This window comes from Engraulis encrasicolus, chromosome 9 (assembly GCF_034702125.1).
Source record: "Engraulis encrasicolus isolate BLACKSEA-1 chromosome 9, IST_EnEncr_1.0, whole genome shotgun sequence".
Lineage (NCBI taxonomy): Eukaryota > Metazoa > Chordata > Actinopteri > Clupeiformes > Engraulidae > Engraulis > Engraulis encrasicolus.
In genome coordinates, this window is record NC_085865.1 from 19,778,281 (window position 1) to 19,799,057 (window position 20,777).

General features: G+C 41.3%; 3 long non-coding RNA genes across 7 annotated transcripts in view; 2 read left to right on the plus strand and 1 right to left on the minus strand.

Moving 5' to 3' along the window:
* LOC134455053 (uncharacterized) overlaps positions 1-2,424 on the minus strand; it is a 3,792-nt gene extending 1,368 nt beyond the window's left edge. Inside the window, exons 1-2 of the long non-coding RNA XR_010035996.1 lie at positions 2,382-2,424; positions 1,034-1,114 (exon numbers count right to left, since the gene is read on the minus strand). This is a non-coding gene — a long non-coding RNA (uncharacterized LOC134455053). The remainder of the gene's footprint in view (positions 1-1,033; positions 1,115-2,381) is intronic.
* Positions 2,425-3,125: 701 nt separating this feature from the next.
* On the plus strand, positions 3,126-7,718 carry LOC134455576 (uncharacterized). 4 transcript variants are annotated; one of them, XR_010036126.1, is made up of 4 exons: positions 3,126-3,890; positions 5,639-5,758; positions 6,829-6,896; positions 7,444-7,718. It is a non-coding gene; the product is annotated as an uncharacterized LOC134455576 (long non-coding RNA). The 4 variants fall into 4 exon arrangements; XR_010036128.1 differs by lacking the exon at positions 3,126-3,890 and adding an exon at positions 5,052-5,173; XR_010036127.1 differs by lacking the exon at positions 3,126-3,890 and adding an exon at positions 5,415-5,526.
* Positions 7,719-12,738: 5,020 nt separating this feature from the next.
* LOC134455577 (uncharacterized) lies at positions 12,739-17,975 on the plus strand. 2 transcript variants are annotated; one of them, XR_010036130.1, is made up of 7 exons: positions 12,739-13,161; positions 13,581-13,652; positions 13,743-13,829; positions 14,298-14,349; positions 14,655-14,891; positions 15,870-15,928; positions 16,787-17,975. It is a non-coding gene; the product is annotated as an uncharacterized LOC134455577 (long non-coding RNA). The 2 variants fall into 2 exon arrangements; XR_010036129.1 differs by lacking the exon at positions 13,743-13,829.
* The last annotated feature ends 2,802 nt before the right edge of the window (positions 17,976-20,777 follow it).

Here is a 20,777-nt window from a genome sequence, read left to right on the forward strand (position 1 = left end):
GCTCATACAGAGTCCACATAGCAAGTGAAAAGCCAGAGGGCAAGAGGGAGTATAAAACACCACACCAAAAAAGTAAGTCCATTCCCCTCCTTCACAGACCCAGGTTTTCAGCAGTGATTTGCCGCCAAATAGTAGTTCATGCTCTATGACCTCTTTCAAGTCACTCTGGATTAAAGTGTCAGCTAAATGTAATGTAACAAGTGTACTTCTTGTTAGAAAAAATGGAACAGCTGCACAGAACGCTGAAAGTGTGTTTGACCAATGTGCAGTTGAAACTTGAAGGGTATGCCACTAGTTTGGGGCCAAATACACCGTTGGTTCATGAAGGGTTTTATTTTTCATGTTAAGCATTGTGTTACATTCTCATACTCCTTCCTTTCAATAGTCTGAAACAAGTGACCAACATTGCCCAGCTTTGTAAACCCAGGTCAATGATTTTAACCACATTTAGCCCAATGAACCCTTGAATGTAACATGTTACATCAGCAAGTTTCACACATTCAATGTGCAGTTAATAATGTAGCTCAAGTAAACTCTAAATCTGGATGTCCTAACCCACTGCCCCTGACCCATCCAGTCCAGACAACCCCCCACCCCCCCACCCCCGACACCGCACACACACACACAGCTCAGTACACCCCCCCCCCCCACACACACACACACACACCGTCCTACAACCAACCACACCTTCACCCTGCAATAAATAACTAGGTTACATCCATTCCATAATTAACATAAAAATAATAAAAACAGGGATACATTCATGTCCATATCCCCCTCCCAACTTTTACCCTAGCTTCCATCCCCACCAGCAGTACCAACACTAGCTGCAGAGGTCCATTTTTTCCCACTCAATCTCTCTTATTCCCGGTTTATTCAGTAGCTTGATTGAATGAGGTATAAAGGATTTTTTGAAACAATTATATTTGCACCAAGGGAGTCTGAACCTCCTCCCAAAGTTCAGATAGATGTATTCCCCATTTAGTGCATGATCACCAGTGAGTGAGCATAGTAAAGGCACAGTATCGCTTACCATTTCAAGTACTGGAATGCACACCAGTCCATGTGACTATTTTTTCCTCCAGACCATCGCTGCATACCTCTTCAGCAACCTCTGCAAAAAAAGTTAAAAGAGCAACAGAAAATGAACATTCACTCACACACTTAATCTTAAATAGGCACAAGGATACCCACCAAGCTCATCACTTCTATATCATTGTCAGAATTGTGAGCTAAATCGGGGGGGGGGGGAGAAAGAGAGATGGGGACCAAGTTCATGTCGCGTCCAAGACAAACTAGAAGTTCGGTAGACTGGTGGAACTACAGCATTCTAGCTCGTCGCAGAGCGTCGTAGTGGCACTCTGTGTCTCGTCCCGACAACAGGGAAGACAAGACATTGAAATCGCAGCAGCCAGCATCGTTAACAGTTGCACGTCTGTTCTTGGCACGAAGGCACTCTTTTATGAAGATGATGAAGCGAAGGAAGACTTAAACTCATGCATGTAACTGGCGAGAATGAATTCCGATGAACAAGAATGACTCGCGCATTCGTTTAAGAGTAAACATGAACACCAACATGACTCAATGAATGCAATTGCTGTGAGCAAAGCAAACTCCGAACTATCACAGAGTAGCTGAAGACAACGACGTGTAGGCTACCGTTTTGAAATTCACCAATTTGACGACAAGGCTTCGTTAACCTCTAACAATAGCTCTACAAGAACGGGACAGTGCAGTTAGTTCGTGAGCAAGTTACTCAAAAAACCTACTGATGTTACCACAATGGGAAAACCGAAGCAGCAACAGCTATGCTTTACCAAAAATAACGCAGGACATTGTCTCATTTTACTATACTGTAGTGCCCATTTTTTAAGCAAGTTAGCGATGTGCATTTAGATCTTGTCGCACTTCACTTCTGCTTTGATTCCCTTGCGTTAGCCGAGTAAGCTAGGCGGCTAATTAACTGAGGCCTGGCTTTCTAGGCTGACGTTGGGGCTCAGCAGTATTAGCCAGATAGATGTTGCTAACGTTCTCTGACAAGCCAAATAAAGTGGGCTCACCTGAAATTGACCACTACAACCATATAATATCGACCCAAGTATTACGTTTACGTTTTCAAGATGTGTAGAACTATACCTACTGTCAATGAGAACTACACACCATTTCGACAACGCAAATATCGCTAGTAGTACAACAGCTTGGTAGCGCGGGAAATTCAAAAAAAAAAAAACGTATTTCTAGTCCTTGGGGGAAAAAATGAACAAACATCCAACTTCGATAACCACTTGGCTAAACTTTGCACATCAACCACTGTAGACGTTTCAGACTATATGCTTGTATATTTATGTTAACAAATCAACAAACTTCTCTTTATAACTTACCTCGAGGCGGCTGGTTGGTTTGTGTCACTGTGGTGGGGAGTCTTGCTGGCGACTGTGTGGAGCTACAATCCGGACCGCGCTCGAGCCGAGACGGCTCTCTCGCCACTTTAGCTTCAGGTTGTGACGACGTGACGTAGGCGCGTCATACGTGATATGAGAGCTGAGATGATTCAATCAGAGACTCCTGTATATTGATCAATATATTATTATATATGGCCATATATGGTCCACCTAAAATGACTTTATAATGTCGAGTAAATGTCCAATGTCGTGCAAAATGTGCTTGCTGAACTAAAAACATCAAGAAATACAGACCGAATAGTGGAATACAGTTTTGTTTTGCCAGCCATATATTTTAAAATATATGGATCAATATATAGTAATATGTTGTTCAATAATATATTGCTATATATTTTCAAATATATGAGCGTGTTTGTGATATATTGTGATATATTTTCTAATGTATTGCAGTATAAATTGTAGTATATTGCAGTATATTTTCCTTCCGTAAGGGGTGTGTGTGTGTGTGTGTGTGTGCATGTTTTGCAATTGCACTTGTTGTTCTGTGTATGGCAAGCGGTTTTAACATTTAATAGCCAGAATGGATATGTGTTGCAGATATCTGTAACTCGGTTTCGCCTAGTCAAAATTAGCATTTCAGATATCCGCAACGACATTCCTCCTATCGGTAACTGTCATTTCGGATATCCGTAATGAATTCTGGATAGGGCAAATGACGTCACGTTTGCCATTCATTTCAATGGGTGATGTAATTTTGGACATCCGCAATTCTATTTTGGATATCCACAACATAGATTGCAGATATCTGCAACTGAATTGCAGATATCTTTAATTGCAATTCGAGATATCTACAATTGAATTTCGCCTAGTCAAAATGTCAGTTCAAGATATCTTCAAATCCTTCTAATTCAAGATATCTATATCTTCCTTTTTGGATATCCTTAATTGAGTTTTGACTAGGCGAAATTCAATTGCAGATATCTGTAACTGGAGTTACGACTAGTCAAAATGACGTTTTAGATATCTCATACTGGAGTTATGGATAGGCGAAATGTAATTGTAGATATCCACTATCCAATTATAGATATCTGGAAATGATTTTTGATTAGAGATATCTCAAATTGGAGATATCTGTAATGTTCATTCTGCCTAGTCGAAATGTAATTAAAGATATCTAGAATAACAGTTTTGACTAGGCGAAATGACGTTACAGATATCTGTATGCAAATGACCCATGCACGCACCACCAACCCCCCTCCCCTTCCCCCACCCCTCACATTTGGCGGGAGCACACAAACACACACACACACACACACCGCCATTTTAGTGATTAGTTGCACCTGTGAAATGGACAACGAGCGTCAAGAAACCGTTTTCAATCGTCTTTTCAACATAGCTACTCGTGCAAGAGCAGAGTTGGCAAGCTCCAGTGCAGATCATGCCTAAAGTTACTTCAACGCGACGACCGACTGTTTCATCGAGTACAGGGTGAGTTCTGTTTTAAATTGGTACAAGTGTATGCTGTGAGTCCAACGGTTAACTTTGAACCCGTTCAAAAAGCTCGGTATCACCACTCATACACCATCAATTGAGAGTGCAGGTTTTTGTCGTTAATAGCAGCTTGTGGTTGTCTATAACCGGGAAAGGCCGTAGGATGCAATTTGGCAACAGTTTTACTTGAACTTGGCACACATTAGCAGCTACCACAGACATTTAGCACATTAGCTATGAGGGTGATTCTTTACTCTGCATAAAGGTGTTTGTTTTGTGCTGCTTAAATATGCACTTGTTGTTGAATTGCTGTTCCTGTCTCCTTTTTTGATCATTTCTTGGGTTGTAGTTACGTCAGAATTCCCCATCACGGGAGCGCGCGAATTTGAAATGGTGGACAACCTGGGCTTGGAGCCATTGTTGAAACCCATTCAAAACTTCATTTTTTCGATCTGACACGGAATATTTTTAATTAGACCTAAAGACACACCATTGTTTAAAAGCTGAGAACCTCAGCTTTCCATAACTGAAAGCGGTATTTTCCTAGCATCTACCAATCCGAAGGTAGCCTACTTTATGTGCGGAATTACTTTTCTAAAGATAGCGTTTTGTTTCCTTGGAAACGGACGCGGTTTATGTGTTACGCACACGCTATTTGACTCGGTTTTGCACTATTATGGATGAATTTCTAATCTTGACATGTTAATGGACAATCTATGCGAATTTCATAATGTGTTTTTATGTGATATGGGAGTAAATGTGTTTACATCCCGTCTGGGATTTGTTAAACTAGCTGGCCCGCTAGTTAGCTAGCAAGTGCTAGGTCTCTACACTACATCATGTCAAAAGTGGAAAGATTTGCCGACACTCAAGGCTGTGGATAAAATGAACTGGTTCTGTGAATATTTTCAGAATGTTTTGCTTTGACAAATTGCTGATATTAAACATCCACATCCTGGTGTTTCTTTGTTTATGCTTGGGCCATTGAGACAGATCGAGTCTAATATCTATTACTTACTTGCTATATAGCTAACTAGCGGACTAGCTAACAAATCCCAGACGGGCGTACTGTTAACACATTTTACTCCCATGTTACATAAAAACACATTTTGAAACTCGTACAGATTGTCCATTAGAATGTCAAGATTAGAAATTCATCCATAATAATGCAAAACCGAATCAAATTACATACATTTATCGCTTCGTCAGTCTGTCTGGCTCATTGGTCTTGCTTCATCTCCGCTCCGTTTCCAAGGAAACAAAACGCTATCTTTAGAAAGGTAACCCCGCACATAAAGTAGGCTACCTTCGGATTGGTAGATGCTAGGAAGATACCGCTTTCAGTTATGGAAAGCTGAGGTTCTCAGCTTTTAAACAAGTCCCATTGTGTGTCTTTGGGTCTGATTAAAAATATTCTGTGTCAGATCGAAAAAATGAAGTTTTGAATGGGTTTCAATGGCTCCAAGCCCAGGTTGTCCACCAGCAGCGGTAGATCACCACCAGGGGGCAGCACTATGACGTCAGCTGCAACCCAAGATTTTTTAAAATTACTGATAGGCTGGTGTCTCATTTACTGTGGCAGAGGTCTGATCATGATGTTGCCCTGCCCACAGAGTTTGACTGAATAATAATGGTACTGTAGCCTAGTGTTGTAGAAGCAGTACAATGTTGATTTGCTTCTGCAGTGCATTCATACTTAACCTGGGATAAAATGACAAGCATGCATTTTTGTTTCATTTTCAAAGTTAGGCGACGAGGACATGATGAGGACAAGCACTGTCAAGTCCTCTTCAGCTCCAATGATTATATCCAGTGCCCAAGGCTCCACGTCTCTATGCACCATTCATCTCAACACTAACCAAATGGTAAGGCTTCACTAAAACAAAATCACATTAATTGACTGATTTCTAACCTGAATGCCTCTTCTTGCCTATGAAAAGCGTCTCAGCAATTTGCATCTCACAGAACTGAGACAGTAACTTGGGAAATCCCATTCTGCTTTGCACAATCATTCCCATCCGAAAGACGGCATGGAGTTTATCCTCAGCGAGGGTACCAGACCACTGTCTCTCTACAATTGGAGAGCTGGGAGACGTGGAAAGGCGATGGATGTTTGTTGGAATAGATACGACTGACACGATTGGCTATGGCTACGTATGCCCAATAAACAGCCATTGCAATCGTAAAACACACACCCCCCTACTAGATTTACAGTAGGCAGGTCTGCAGACCTTTTTTAAGTTGTGATTAGGTCTGGTTATAATCAGACAACCGAGACAGTCATGCCTTCCAGAACTTGCCATATGCACGCCACTCCACCTGCACTGGCTTGTATAACATGATTCTTACATTAACACAGTATTGCGAGTATGATCGCATTTTAACAAAGCAATGACACGTATGGATGAACTCTTAAACTGTTCTCTCTCTATTATATCTCCCCACTCCTGAAATTATTTGTTGATTTAGTCTACAATTCAGCAGTTTCCAAACTTTATTCCCTGTGCACCCCCTTGTATATTTTAATGTGGTTTGCTCACCCTCAGCCTAAGCGTGTTTGCACTATGGGTTAGCAAATCACCGCACATTATGCAGAGTCATTTTGGAGAATCCTCATTCCCAATAGACCCAATATTTTTCTGCCGTCATTACAATGGAACTTGTTACATGACAATATAAATTACACTATGAATTGCACTTCCAATGGACCCTTCCAGCATACAATTCACTATACAGTTAAAAAAAACCTACTACTTATTGTTCATTAATGCTGTTTAAAACACACACATATCCACCATTACTGTACTCTATTCATTTTGTGCACTCCCTTATGGAAGGCCGCGCACCCCAGTTTGGGAAACCCTGGTCTACATATTTCACTAAAAAGAATTGATTACATGATTACTCCTAAAATAATATGCCATATGTTTTTCAGGTGGCTTTGTAACAGTGATTGTGGGAGGATGCTGTGCAGGTGTCAACATGAATGTGCCGGAGGACTAGGTATGTGCACAGAAAATGAAAGCAAAACACACTGTTAACTGTATTCTGTACCCGTTGGAACATGACATTGTAGTGTGTGTGTGTGTGTGTGTGTGTGACGGAGGTGTCCCTGCACGGTTCGACTTGTGTGATTCAAGTGTACAAAAAATTGCATTCTATAGGTGTGGGCAGACGTTGCTAAATGGTTAAGGATGTGGTCTTATGGCCAACTAGCACTTAAGATCAGAAGGTTGCTGAAACAAGTCCCACCCTTACCTCTCCCTTCACCTCCATGCATGACTGAACTGCCCTTGAGCAAGGCACCTGGCCCCAAATGGTTCCAGGGACTGTAACCAATACCCTGTGAATAAGTCACTTTAGATAAAAGTGTCAACTAAGTGTAATGTATTGTGTGTGTATTTACACAAGATCATTGGGTAGTAAACTTCTAAATTCAAACCCCTACTGATGGACTCCACAACCTAGCTTAAGTTTTTGGGTATACTCACTTTGCCTGCACACACTCATTTAAAACCTCTCTGTCTATCTCTACTGTTTTGCTGACTAGAGTATGCTGGCGTCGACACCCCACCTCCTCCCCTTCAGACTCCATCGAGGGTTGGTCCCTGTCCTGTGAGGAGAGGATGCAATGGGTCTCTGCTTCAGCCGTGGCACCTTCTCTACAACCCTCGCCACTGTCACCAGTTTGTCCCCATCCTGTGAAGGGGGGTAGGCTTTAGCCCCCTGCCTCATCAATCGGCAGGATAAGCGCCCTCTTCTTTGAAACAGGACATGTTTTATTGATGCTCTACATGAGTATTATATACATGTATATATACAGTGCCATGTGTATGTTTTTACCTCCCCTACTGATTTTGTTTACTTTTTTGCACATTTGGCACACTTAACATTTTCAGATAACCACACTAATATAAACATTACCCATGACCCAAGTAAGCATAAAATGCAGTTTCTCAGTGATTAATTTATATTTTCTCAGAAGCTTTGTATGCATTGTCAATTTTTTTTTTTTTTTTTTTTTTTTTTAGCAAATGTGAGACAAGTCTTGATACTCTCCTTGTCAGAGGTGACTTTGGCCGTTGAACTCTGACATGCTTGCAATGTTTACCTAGTCTCTTTCTTATTGTTGAGTCATGAACACTTCCATTTCATGCGGTAATTAACACCTCCCATTGGTAAGATATTGTTCTGTGTTCCTTTCTAAACTCTTGGATCCACAGTCACTGTCTTCTTGGGGTAATTTTAGTGTGACAGCCAAAATGTTCACCATTACATCATGTATTCTCCATTTATGGATAATGGCTCTCACCATGGTTTGCAGATGACCCAATGATTTAGAAATAACTGAAGAACCTTTTACAGTCTGAGACATGTAAATTATTTTTATTACAACCTGCTCCCGAATGTCGATGATTCACAGTGTGATGTCATGGGTTCGATATGAATTATCTCTTGGTTTGAAAGGCCAGGTAGTAGTCAGACTTGGGCAGCTGTGAAATATAACTCTGCTATCCAAAATGATTTAGATTAATCACAGATACCTTCTCATTTAACAATTTACTTTTTCACACAGGCTCATGCAGGTTTTATGGCATTTTTCTAACAAATGAAATAACCACTGGAACACTGCATTTCACGTTTGCTTGGGTCATTCTTGTTTAATGTTTACTGTGTTCAGTGATCTATACACAACAAAATTGCATTTTATGTCTCACCCGTGCAAGGGGGCAGCCCCCAATGGCGGCCCAAGGGAGCAGTGCGTCGGGATGGTACCATGCTCAGGGTACCTCAGTCACGGAGGATGGGGGAGAGCACTGTTAATTAGCCCCCCACAAACCTGGCAGGTTGGGAGTCATACCGGCAGCCTTTGGGCTACAAGTCTGACGCCCTCACCGCTTACCCATGACTGCCCATAAATATATTGACTGCAAGCTTAACTTTGCAGATAATGTTGATGCTGTATGCGAAAAGGCCAATCAAAAGTTGTTCTTAACCGAGAAGCTGAACGGCTTTGGAGTAAACTGCAACATCTTGGAGAGGACATATGTAAGCCTAATAGAGAGTGGCCTTACCTATAACAGTTCTGTTTGGTATGGCCACCTCACCTTACTTAAGAACAGGCTGTCCAGAGTGGTAGGAAAGGAAATATTATATGAGGAACTCACAAGCCACTGGGCAGTCTATACAGGATACAGTTGACAGGAAAAGACTGAGCATTTTAGATGATTCTACCCATCCTCTTCCCTCTAAATTTGAACTGCTGCCATCAGGTAGGCACATCATTGCAAGGAGAAACATCTATAAACATTATTTTATACCATGGTAAACAAGCAATGGGAAAGCTAGAGGTGTAGGGTCTGGAACTACTGACTGATTTGTATTTGTGTGCTGGGAGGGGGTTGGATGCAGCGATTTGTTCGCCTGTTTTTGTCTATTTGTGTTTGTATTCAGTGAGACCAAAGGCAATGTTCATGCTGGTATGACAATAAAGTATTTTCTATTCCATAATAAAACGTTGTTATGCCATCTTTTTTGTTTCCATCTTGATCTTGCCTCTTGCTTTTCATGTCTGCTTTCATTTAATTACCCCCCTTCATGATGGTGTGTTAAGGGTAATGCCTTACATTAAAATTAATGTTATGTAGCCTAAGGGACTGCTTTGAAAGTACAGTAATAATCACTGATGCATTACACTTCTTCGGTAACTTGCCCAAAACTGATGGTAAGTAAGCCAAACAACCTTTGGTTGAAATATTTCTGGAGGCAGTAGTTTTTTGGCAGTGTAATATCATAGCCCTTTACCTCTCTGGTAATATTAGCAGGCAGGGCTCATAACTTTTTGCATCACTAGCCCAAATGGCTAGTAGGCAAAACTGGCTTGTAAGGTCTTTTCTACCAGTCGAATCGAAATTTAAGCAGCATTTAGTATGTTGGCTGATATTAATTCAGAGCGAATTCAGTGTAAAATACAAGACAGCGTGAAGGGCGAGATTTGACAGACAGAAAAGGCGTCTGTATCACGTATTTTGTTTGTAACAACGAGTCTAATGGAGCCATTAACCAGCATGGAGAGGGAAACAACACAAATCGGATACATGTTAAACATTTTAAGAAATCGTATCAGACTATAATCTGTTTATTACCATAGTAGTTATCTTTAAATAGTGCTTTTCGTCGTAGCTTGTTCAAATGCACCGCCAGTAAACACATCAACAAGGGAGCGTGAATTACATATCCGGCTAAAACGTGGAACTAAGTGGCTAACCAATCAGAATTCGGAGGGGGCGGGTCATGGCAGAGTCTTACTACGTCAAGGAGGGTATTTTACACTATTCAAAATGACGTTTGAGATATCTTTAACTTTCATTCTGCCTAGTCAAAACTGAATTACAGATATCCATAATTGTTATTTGAGATATGTGACGAGTTGAATGTCGTTTTCAATGACGTCATTGCAGATATCTGTAACTCAGTTTCGCCTAGTCAAAATACAATTGTAGATATCTATAACTATCATTTTGAATAGTCGAAATGACGTTTCAGATATCTCCAATGGCTATCACGACTATCCAAAATACAATTGTAGATATCCAGAATGACGTTGTTGATATCTACAATGACAATTGCGGATATTCGAGCATAGCTAATAAATGATAATTCCGCTTGCCATATTCTGTATATCTCCTGTGCACTTTGTATTTGCTTGTGATGTTGGCTTGATTATGTCCTCTCTTGAAAGTCGCTTTGGTTATAAAGCGTCTGCCAAATGCAATGTAATGTAATGTAATGTAATGCATGTGCGCGCGCAGGGCCGCTGACAGCTTTTGTTGGGCAAGGGACAAAACAATCTGAAAAGGTACCCTCCTCAATACATACAGTAAGCGCATACGACTTCATTGCGAGCGTCGACGTTGCGCAACGGACGACAGCGAGAANTTGTTGTCACGATGTGGGTGTTATTAAATACAGCGCATTTAAAGTCGGCCACAAATATGAACGAGACGATGAGCTCGCACCGGTTTGCTCTACTAACACACCACGTGTGAGGAGTGGGGGGACAGGCAGTGAGGAGGAGCTGAAGTGGGGACCTGCGCAAACTTGTGTAGAGGTGTGAGACAAGACCCATATACACACGTGAGTGAGTTGTTGACCAACCAGTTCATGGGCGCGTGACCTCGGAGGCAGTCCGCCGACGAGCGTTGAAGGGGATAAGCAACTGCAGAGGTTGCAAGATCTGACTGCAGCCGCATTCATCCCGCGATAGTTTTACACCATGTGACATGTCACCTCGTCAACGCAACGTCGACGAAATTTCGAAGTTTGACAGGAAATCTAACCGTCATGCAGCATTTTCATCCAGGGTGCATTGCTGTCTAAATGCGCATTCATGCGTTGATGACAACTCGATCGCACCTAATGCGACGGGGTCTTAATTCTGTGCCCCTCCTTTCTCTGATGGTGGGCCTGTGTGGATGGGGTGTGTTTGTGTGTGTGTGTGTGTGTGTGTGTGTGTGTGTGTGTGTGTGTGTGTGTGTGTGTGTGTGTGTGTGTGTGTGTGTCAGTGTTGGGAGTAACTCGTTACAAAAGTAACTAATTACTGTAATGCATTATTACTGATTACAGCGGAAAAAAATCGGTAATATGTCCTCGTTACAATGCAAGTAACTTGCACATTACAACACATTTTTTTCACCTAAATTTTGTGTGGGCATTTTGTTTTCTTTATACAATGTTCGCGGATCAACATATCATCAGCTATTGCCTATGATAGCCTACGTCCGCGCAGAGATTTTAAAGTTTCACGCAGAACATTGCTTCCTCTTTTACGCTTCGTCTCTCGAAATGGCAGGCTGACAAAGGATGACCGATCCAGAAGATCCAGTTTGCTCGTTTTCAAGATGGGTATATGCCCACTACTTTGACTCCATTGAAAATAAGGACGCCAAGAATATTTAAGTTAAATGCACACTGTACTTGAAACCCAAACCGCTTTCCACGTTGAAAAACAGTAGCCTACAAACAATTTGACAATTTGAAGAGGTGCCATAGCACCACCAAATTAGTCAGGAAAGGAGGGGATGCATCCCATTCGCACGAGACAGGGACACGACCAACGTGATCTCGAATGAATTGCGTCTCATTTATCACGCAAACCAAAACCAAAATAGAGCTCTTCAGCGTTGACGTCAACTTGTATGCGGCGTTTGGACTACCGGTTCCCTGGCGATTTTTTACATTGCAAAACGCCATAGAGATTCAGGTTTGGCAAAAATATAAGTTGCACGGCAACAACGAACATTAGCGTGTCCCCGCATCCCTTTCTCATTAGTGGAACGGATCGTATCATCATGTTGGTGTATTCACATGTTAAATAATGACGATTATAATTCAATATTGCTAACCCCTTTCTGATCATTAAAACTTCCGAACTACATACTTTCCTTTGGTTGCCATGGGTACAACCTTCCGCACGTACATGCCGTTAGATACTGGCGCCGTTTCTGTAGTCGCCAAAAGCTTCCGGGTTTAGCATATGGACGCAACATCGTATTTATGTCGAAGTTTGACACAAAATGATCAACCATGTCATACCTACAGCCTATTTTTAACACCCTCGACAGTTTGCGGGGGTTCGCTAAGCGCGTGCTTGCACTCGGAGCTTATTTGAAATTTACCCCTATTCATTCCCAATGGAGGCCGGAAGGCGATAGGAACCAGGACGTCCTTAAATGCTAACATGAAAGACTACAATCTACTACATGCTTCCGCTTCCGCTGAAGAACTCTATTGCGTCGATATAACGACGCATTCTCTTTTATGTCACACATGCGCAGTAGCCAGCACTATCTTTTAAGGCCAGGAGGCTTTATTGTTAGCCTATTTATAACAAAAACAAAACGTTATTCACGTTGCTTAACGTAACGACTCATTATAAATATGCTGTTAAGTCCCCACAAACTAATACTGAGCTCTTTTGGGCTGTTAAAGTCAAGTTTTGATTTTAGCAAGTCTTTTTCTGTTTGATTGAATTAAAACGAACCCTGTAAACATTGACATAAATTTGTCCAGAGCGTGATTTGCGCACAACAACCTCTAGGCCTACAACGTTTTGAATAGTTTCAAATATTTCATTCATAAATCCCCAGACCCCCTCCCTCTGCTACTACACCAATGATGTCATTTTATTGCGACCACTCTCTGGATTGTGGATTTTACGGACTGCATTCCCATGTACTGGGTTTAGCTGGACCGTATTGGACTGGAGGTAAGTTAATTTAATTGATAAGGTGAATGTGCATTAACTGCTATATTTGAATGCATCTTCCAGGTCACATCATTGGTTTAGTCGCCAAACTTTTCTGACTGTCACAGTTGGTTTTACCAGCCAGCTGCTTCTACTGTGTAGCCTAGCCTAGCCTACCCATTATTGCTCGCGTGGCAAATTATTCTGTCCATAATTATTTATACTGTTTGGTTTTACAAGCGGTATCTCGGCCTCATCAAGCAAGCAGAACTTTGAAAACGACGTCAGATGCGCCAAAGTTCTGCTAAAGAGAGTAAATAGCGCGATATGTACTCTGAAATCTCATTCTGAGCAGAGCACTTGCTTGACAGGTTCACTAATCTCTCTCTCTCTCTCTCTCTCTCTCTCTCTCTCTCTCTCTCTCTCTCCCCAACTTTCAGGTGACAGGATATTTTGTACCTGCTTCGGACTGGTTCTGTCATTAACCTACTGAGCTGGTGCTTCTGTCCCAGGTAGGCTACATGGGCAGTCATTTTGTGTGTGTAGGCTACAGGTTTGGTTAGGTGTTTCAAGTTCAAATTCCATTCTTTCTGTACATGCAGGTAAAATGTGTTTGAACTTACATTTGCATCTATACATGAAGTAGGCAGCCTAGAGCAGGAGGCGGGCGTCAGATCAGAGGGTTGCAGGTTAGAATCCCACTTTTCCACTCCCTATCTTGCTCCATGGCTGAGGTGCCCTTGAGCAAGGCACGTAACCTAACCCCACACTGCTCCAGGGACTGTAACCAATACTCTGTGCTTTGGACTAAAGCGTCAGCTAAAGTATAATGTCATAGTAAAATTGACCATGGCACCCAACCTAGCATTGCAGCCAAAACTGTGTCTACCTTGTTTCAAATGCTTCTCTGTATAAAATGGCCCATTTCCATTACATATTCTAATTCCCCCAACTCTATATCGAACTTCATTGGGTGGGGCTGTTTTATTTTATTTTTTTAACTGCATATAAATGAGATGCTGTGTGACTAAATAAGCTTACCATAATGTTTTTAGTACTGTTATTTGTGTTTTTTGTGGTTGTTTTGTTGCAGTAGTAGTAGTAGTAGTAGTCTTGTGATCATATGGTCATCATATGTTATGTCTGCATTTCCCTAGGCATCTCCATCGCATCGCTCCTAGGCATCTGAAAGTGTACCGTTGCGCACAGGTGTGTATGACTGGTATAACATTTACAGCAGCAGCACATAGCTGGTAAGAGAACAGAGTTAATGCTGGACAAAAACCCTCATCTGAAAAAGCAAGGTGTGGAAAAACACATACACTGCCATTTGAGACAAGTGTCCTATGAAGACACCTGAAAGAGTCAGTTATAGATCTGTAGTGCTCATGTTTATTTTGTTTGGTTGAGGGTGGGGATGGGTGGGGTATAGCACCTGTAAGACATGAAAACTACTTTCACCCCTGCTGTATACACACCATCTTTGTGGATTTTGCTTGTTCCCACCTACATAGATCATGCTGGTAACGAGTTATTCAAAGGGTCTACCAATCATGGCAAAAACAGAAATCCAGCTCCTCAGCCCAGGCAGTGCCAACAACCCAGCTGATCCAGGAGCTGCAGCGAGGGGTAGTGATGACACTCCGGGCACCCCGACTGCCCTCTTCAACCATTCCCATGGAATTCATCCTGTCCAGCCTCCGTCAGATAATCCAGCCCTCCCCCTCCTTCTTCCAGAGACTAATTTGCAGGTAAGCATACACAAACTGAACATTTTGTCATACTGGTCGGTCAGCTGTGGTCTTTCTATTTTGCACATCAAATTCATCCCATTTCACCCCCCAGAATCTCATCTTGTGATGTGGATCTACTGACTACACTGCTTATGTGCAGATTTTTGGCATTCTCTAAACACACTACCCCACTATCCCATTCATACACTACCCAACAATAACTGTCTGGACCCTGCAACAACATACAACACATCATACATAGGTAGAAAAATGCTGAAGCACTAAACTCCTAAAGGTTACAATTTTTACATATGCCCTGAGGAAGGGACATAAGGATCGAAACACGTAGGCATTGTAGCCAAGTAATAAAAGAAAAAAAATGTTACCTTGAGTGCCTCAGTATTTGTCTACTTCGACCAAGTTTTAGAGGCCCTACACTGATGAGCATCCAAGGGAAAAAGTGAAGACCCAGATTACTCAAATGACCTGTTTGCGTTTGACATCATACTGTACATACCGGCTTGTTGATCCTGTCCCTCGTGGAAAGGACACACACACGCACACGCATACACACACACAGACAGCTCCTATGGAACCGCACCATGTGACTGCACCTTACCTGCACCTTACCTGCACTACCTCAGACCTCCACTACCAAGAACTGCTGGCCTCTGTAACATACAATGCACCAACGCTGCTTGTTGTAATTATTTATTAATTAATTACTTTATTGTTACTAGTGTTACGTGTCCTGTCTTGCACTAATGTCAGACATACACAGAACTGACATTTACAGACTATGTCCTGACATGGCATAGAGTGAGAATTTCATTTTACTTGTATAACCTGTGCATATGAAGAAAATGACAATATAACTGACTTGACTCCACACACACACCACTAATTACTCGCTCCGCAAGATTAGTCATTAGAATGTTTGAGTTTCACAATACAGGCAGACAACTCTAATTTCATTGCATGTTACACTTTTCACAGATTCTAATGGGTATGTGCTAAGGAGATGATGAGTGAACACGCTGCCAGTTTGGTTGCAGGTATGTTTTACTTTATCTGTCGAAAAAGCATATTCTTTTCAAGTTGCGCTCCATTATCCTGCCTGTGATGTTTTTGAAGGCCATCACTTGGGGTCAATAGACAACCAAATATCTCTCAGTGGTGAAGTGTCTTACGTCCGTGTACTATGAAGGTGGATCACAGTAGAAGTAGTTAACCATATTTCTCAACCTAACCATATTGTCTCCCCCACACCGCACACATTGCTCAGTGCTGCTCCTGCAGAATGGACCATGCTAACCTCCCAGTTGTGTTTGTAGATCTCCACACAAATATCACCCCTCTACATTGTAAAGCTGAAAAGAATATGTCTACTTGACATCTTTTAACCCACCAAGTAGAGGAAGGTTAACTTAAGTACAGTTTAGTTGTTGTTTTGGTGTTGTGATTTTATCACATTATATTACATTACAATGCATTTAGCAGACACTTTATCCAAATGTGTATCCATGTGGATCAGAGTGTGGGGTGAACACAGAGGACAGCTGTATACAAGTAAACCATTGTAAAACTGAAGACCTACTGATCGTGTGTAAGCAGGATAAAGTAAGTGCATAGGGTTATGAATTACAGATTAGGAATGAATGCTTTGTTATGTAGGGGAGCTCTCTCAGACAAGATGAGTCTCCACAAACTGCTTGAAAGTTGAGAGGAATGAGTGTACTTAAAAATGTATAATTTCCCCAAATACCGCAACAAGTGGAAAGCCATTGTAATGTCTGAATCTGTATTTAATTTGAGATTGTTATGTATATGTTTCTGTGTATATATCTCCTGCTTTAAAAAAATGTATATATTTGTTTAAAATATATATCTCCTGTTTTTTATGTTGTTTCCAGTGTGTCACCGAATTCCGTAGATTCATCATCACTATGTGGGGTGGAAGCTGCACAGACTACAACAAGGCTTCTGGGACCCCACTCCCCTCAAGCAAGACATTTAACACCTGCTTCACCTATGAAGGACTGATTATTGGCAGTGATACCACAACGCATACAAGCTGTTCAGCCTGCTGCCCTCCGGGTAGAGGTACAGGAGTATCTGCTTCCGCAACTCCAGACTCGCCAACATCTTCATCTACCAGACTGTCATGCCGAATCGTCCCTCCTCTCTCCCATCCCAGGATGCCGAATTATGACCAAGTGACTGAAGAACTGCCATACGTCTTCACTTGGTCATTGCATGACCAGAGGCTGTATGCAGACTCACAGTATAATTCTACACGATCCACTATAAGTCATATTTATTTCAGGTGGTTTGAATAGCTGTGATACATTAATGATGCCTGCCAACGATTCTGAATTGTGTACAGTCTGTAATATTTCTTCTTCAAGGGACCAGTCAAGTCGATGTGACAGGTGATTTTTATACAAAACTTTGTCAAAGTTTACGTAATTGACACATCTGGTTGGTCCTTGTTTTGAATTCTGAATTGTCAATATACTATATGCCTTTATCAGGTTTGAGCTTGGAGTTGAGTATATGTTAAATTAATAGAATGTGTTTTTTGCTAGTCTTCACATTAAACTTAGACCGAACTGCCTTTACCTTTGGATCGTCTGCAGTTCCCTGTTGGCCCACTACCATCTGCCCCGCATGGTGCGCGACACCAGACACTGGAGCAGCTGGGTCGCCACTCATCAACGCAGAGTGAAACAGTGCTTTGACCGCTCCCACAGGGTTAAAAGCCCCACACTTGCTCCACTGGACTGATTGAGGATCCGCAGGCCTACCCGGGGCCACAAGCTCAAGTCATTCTGTTCTGCCCCACTGCAAGTGACTGAGCAGCTGGGTCCGGCCATTTTCCGCCGTGTTCGCAAGGTGCCGCCGCCTACTGCAACAGACCTGGAGGCGACCGGCCCGTACAAGGGCCCATCCAGGCCATCTCAGGGACTATGTACTCTGACAATATGAATGATGTTCCTGGGTCTCCCCTGGGGAGGGGGGAAATGTTATGTCTGCTCTGTTGCCTGTGCTGATATTTCATATTTCCTGATGCTACTTGAAGACGACATAATAACATTTGTGCAGGGCAACGTCTGGTATGGCTAGACTTTGACAGCTCTGTGTGTAGCGTATTGTTTACAGTTTTATTGTACATAACACTGGGGGCAAAATCTTAATTTCATGCAGCCCATGGGATCATTTCAAATGTGTATTACACAGTTGGCCCACATACACCATTAATGTATGTTGTAACAAGACTTGAACATGAAATTTGGTTGTCAGAGGAATATGAGTGGGCCCAGGCCAATGAAACAGCTCATTCATATGTAACACAATATGAACTACTGTACCATGCATGATGATGGAGAAGAGTGTATGTAACATTTTAAAACACTACCCCTGTAGACCTAAATTAGCTGTTACCAGAATGGCAATGGCCAAGTCGTTACATATTAGGTCTACTTAAAGGTGCGCTGTGTAGGATGTTGGCCAGAGTATTGCAACTATGCTGCTCATTGAAACAGTGCTGCCCATTGCCAAATTAGATCTTTTCATGATTAATTACTAAATAATAGGCCTTAAGTGATATCTAATAGTATGACCAAAGTACAGTAAGTTTTGCAGCTAAAAATTCTATTTCTGGACATTCAAAATGGCGGTCATAACAAATAGCCTACTTTGAATTTCATGACGGTGGTAAGTATTCATTAAAAAGGTCTCCTAACATCTGTTAATGGGCAGCAGTAGTATTAGTATTACTCTGGAAATAATACTAAAAATATTACACACAAAACAATATTACACACAAAACAAATATTTAGTTTGGCCTAACTTTATTTCAGATTTTGATTTTGGCATTTTGTCTTAATACTCCTGGCTTGGATCCTTCAAAACCCACTTGTAAATATGTATTTTGAGTTGTGCTTATAGGCCAGATGTGTGCCATTCTAAAATAAAAATAAAAAACAGTTTTGCAATGTCAAATCTGAGACCGTTTTGGATATGCTGCCAGTTCGTTTTTTTTCTGTAAAAATAGGTATGTTTTGCCTACACACATAACTTACATAGCCTAATTCAAAACCCACTTGAATATCCACATTTTAGTTTAATTGATAGGTGAACATACGCCTTGCAGAAATAATCCAGCATGATTTGACTCAATGTAGCCACTGGGGGGAACGTATAGGCCTATGCTTATTTTGGCAGCAAGCTATGACTTTTGGTAGCCTACTTTTATGTCCATACATCCTTAAAACTCTCTTTAACATCCACATATGCACTTGAATTGGCAAGTTGATAGGAAATAATCCAAGATTTAGACACTTGATTCAATAGCCATGCGTGGGGCATCCTGAATTGCTTGGAAATACATAATTGTGCCAGCAAGCGACTAAGACTTTTGATACTTATAAGTAAATAAATGATTGAAAACCCACTTAAACATCCCCATATGTGCTTGGATTGACAAAGCCATGTGTGCTGTGGTGAAATAAACCAATTTTCAGGTATTTGAGTCAATGTAGCCACTGTGGGGGCAAACTGGGATGCTTGGAAATGCATAATTTTGGTAGGAAACGGCTATGACGGTTGGTAATTTTAAGTTAATAAATCATTTATTACCCACTTACACATCCCAATATGTACTTGAATTGACAAATGGATATGTGCTGAAATTATATTAACCATTTTTCAGGCATTTGACTAATAGTAGCCACTGTGGGGAAAGGGAAATGCTTGCCATGTGTAATTTTGGCATCCAACGGTTGTGACTTTTAATGCTTAAAAGTCAATAAATTGGTCAAAAAACATCAAAACATTCTTATTTTGACTTGTCTTGATGCAGAAATACATGATCTGCAAAAAAAAAAAAAATTACACCAAATTTCCATGCTCTGTCGATGCTTAGCCCACAGCCATCCTAAAAAGGTACCATTAAAAGAAGCGAAGGAGCCATTTACAGCTTGGTAGGCGTAACACCTTTTTTTTCATGGAATGTCAACATATGGCACATATTTTGATAGAGGCTATAGTGACAAACATATCTGTAAAATATTGGCCCTCTACCTGCTTGTATGTGACTAGGAGGCGGGGCCAAAAATCAAAAATGTGGAATTTCTAGGGGGCGCTATAGAGCCAGTGAACATGGAAGTTATAATTTAACTTATTTTTCCTATTCTGTGTGACACATAGATCTAACATACCTAATTGCAGGCTTCTACCTTTTTATGTGTTGGCTGTAGACTGGGTCAAAAATGAGGAAAAACTGACAAAAAATAGAATTTCTAGGGGGCGCTATTGAGTCTGCAAATGTGTTGGCTGCATTTTGACTTCACTCACATGTTCAGTGTGACCTATATAAGTGACATATCCAATATGAAGTCTGTATGTACTTTTGAATTCCAAGGGGGTGGGGCCAAAGTTGTCAAAAAGAGAGAAAGTGCATGAAATTGTAGGGGGCGCTACAGAGTCTGTGGCTAGGAAATCTGTAATTTGACTTAACTTACTTATTCTGGGAGACACAAAGATGTTCTATGCCAAATTTTAGATTTCCAGATTGTTGCATGTTGCCAGCAGATGGTGCCAAAAATGTCAAAAAAAGAGTTCCTAGGGGGCGCTATTGAGTTTGACAATGAGTAATCCACAATCAGACTCCAATCCCATGTTTTTCGTTACACATTGATGTTGCATACCAAATTTTGTCATCCTGCAATAAAAGGAAATTAGAAATGGTAACCCTAACCCTAATTATCACGAATTCCATAATGAATAGCCTGTAATAGAGTTATAGGGCAGTTATTGAAAACAAATATGAGCACGTGGAACATTATGTTACTGTTAGGGATTACACAAATTGAAAATGATGAAACAAACTGAAAATGATGA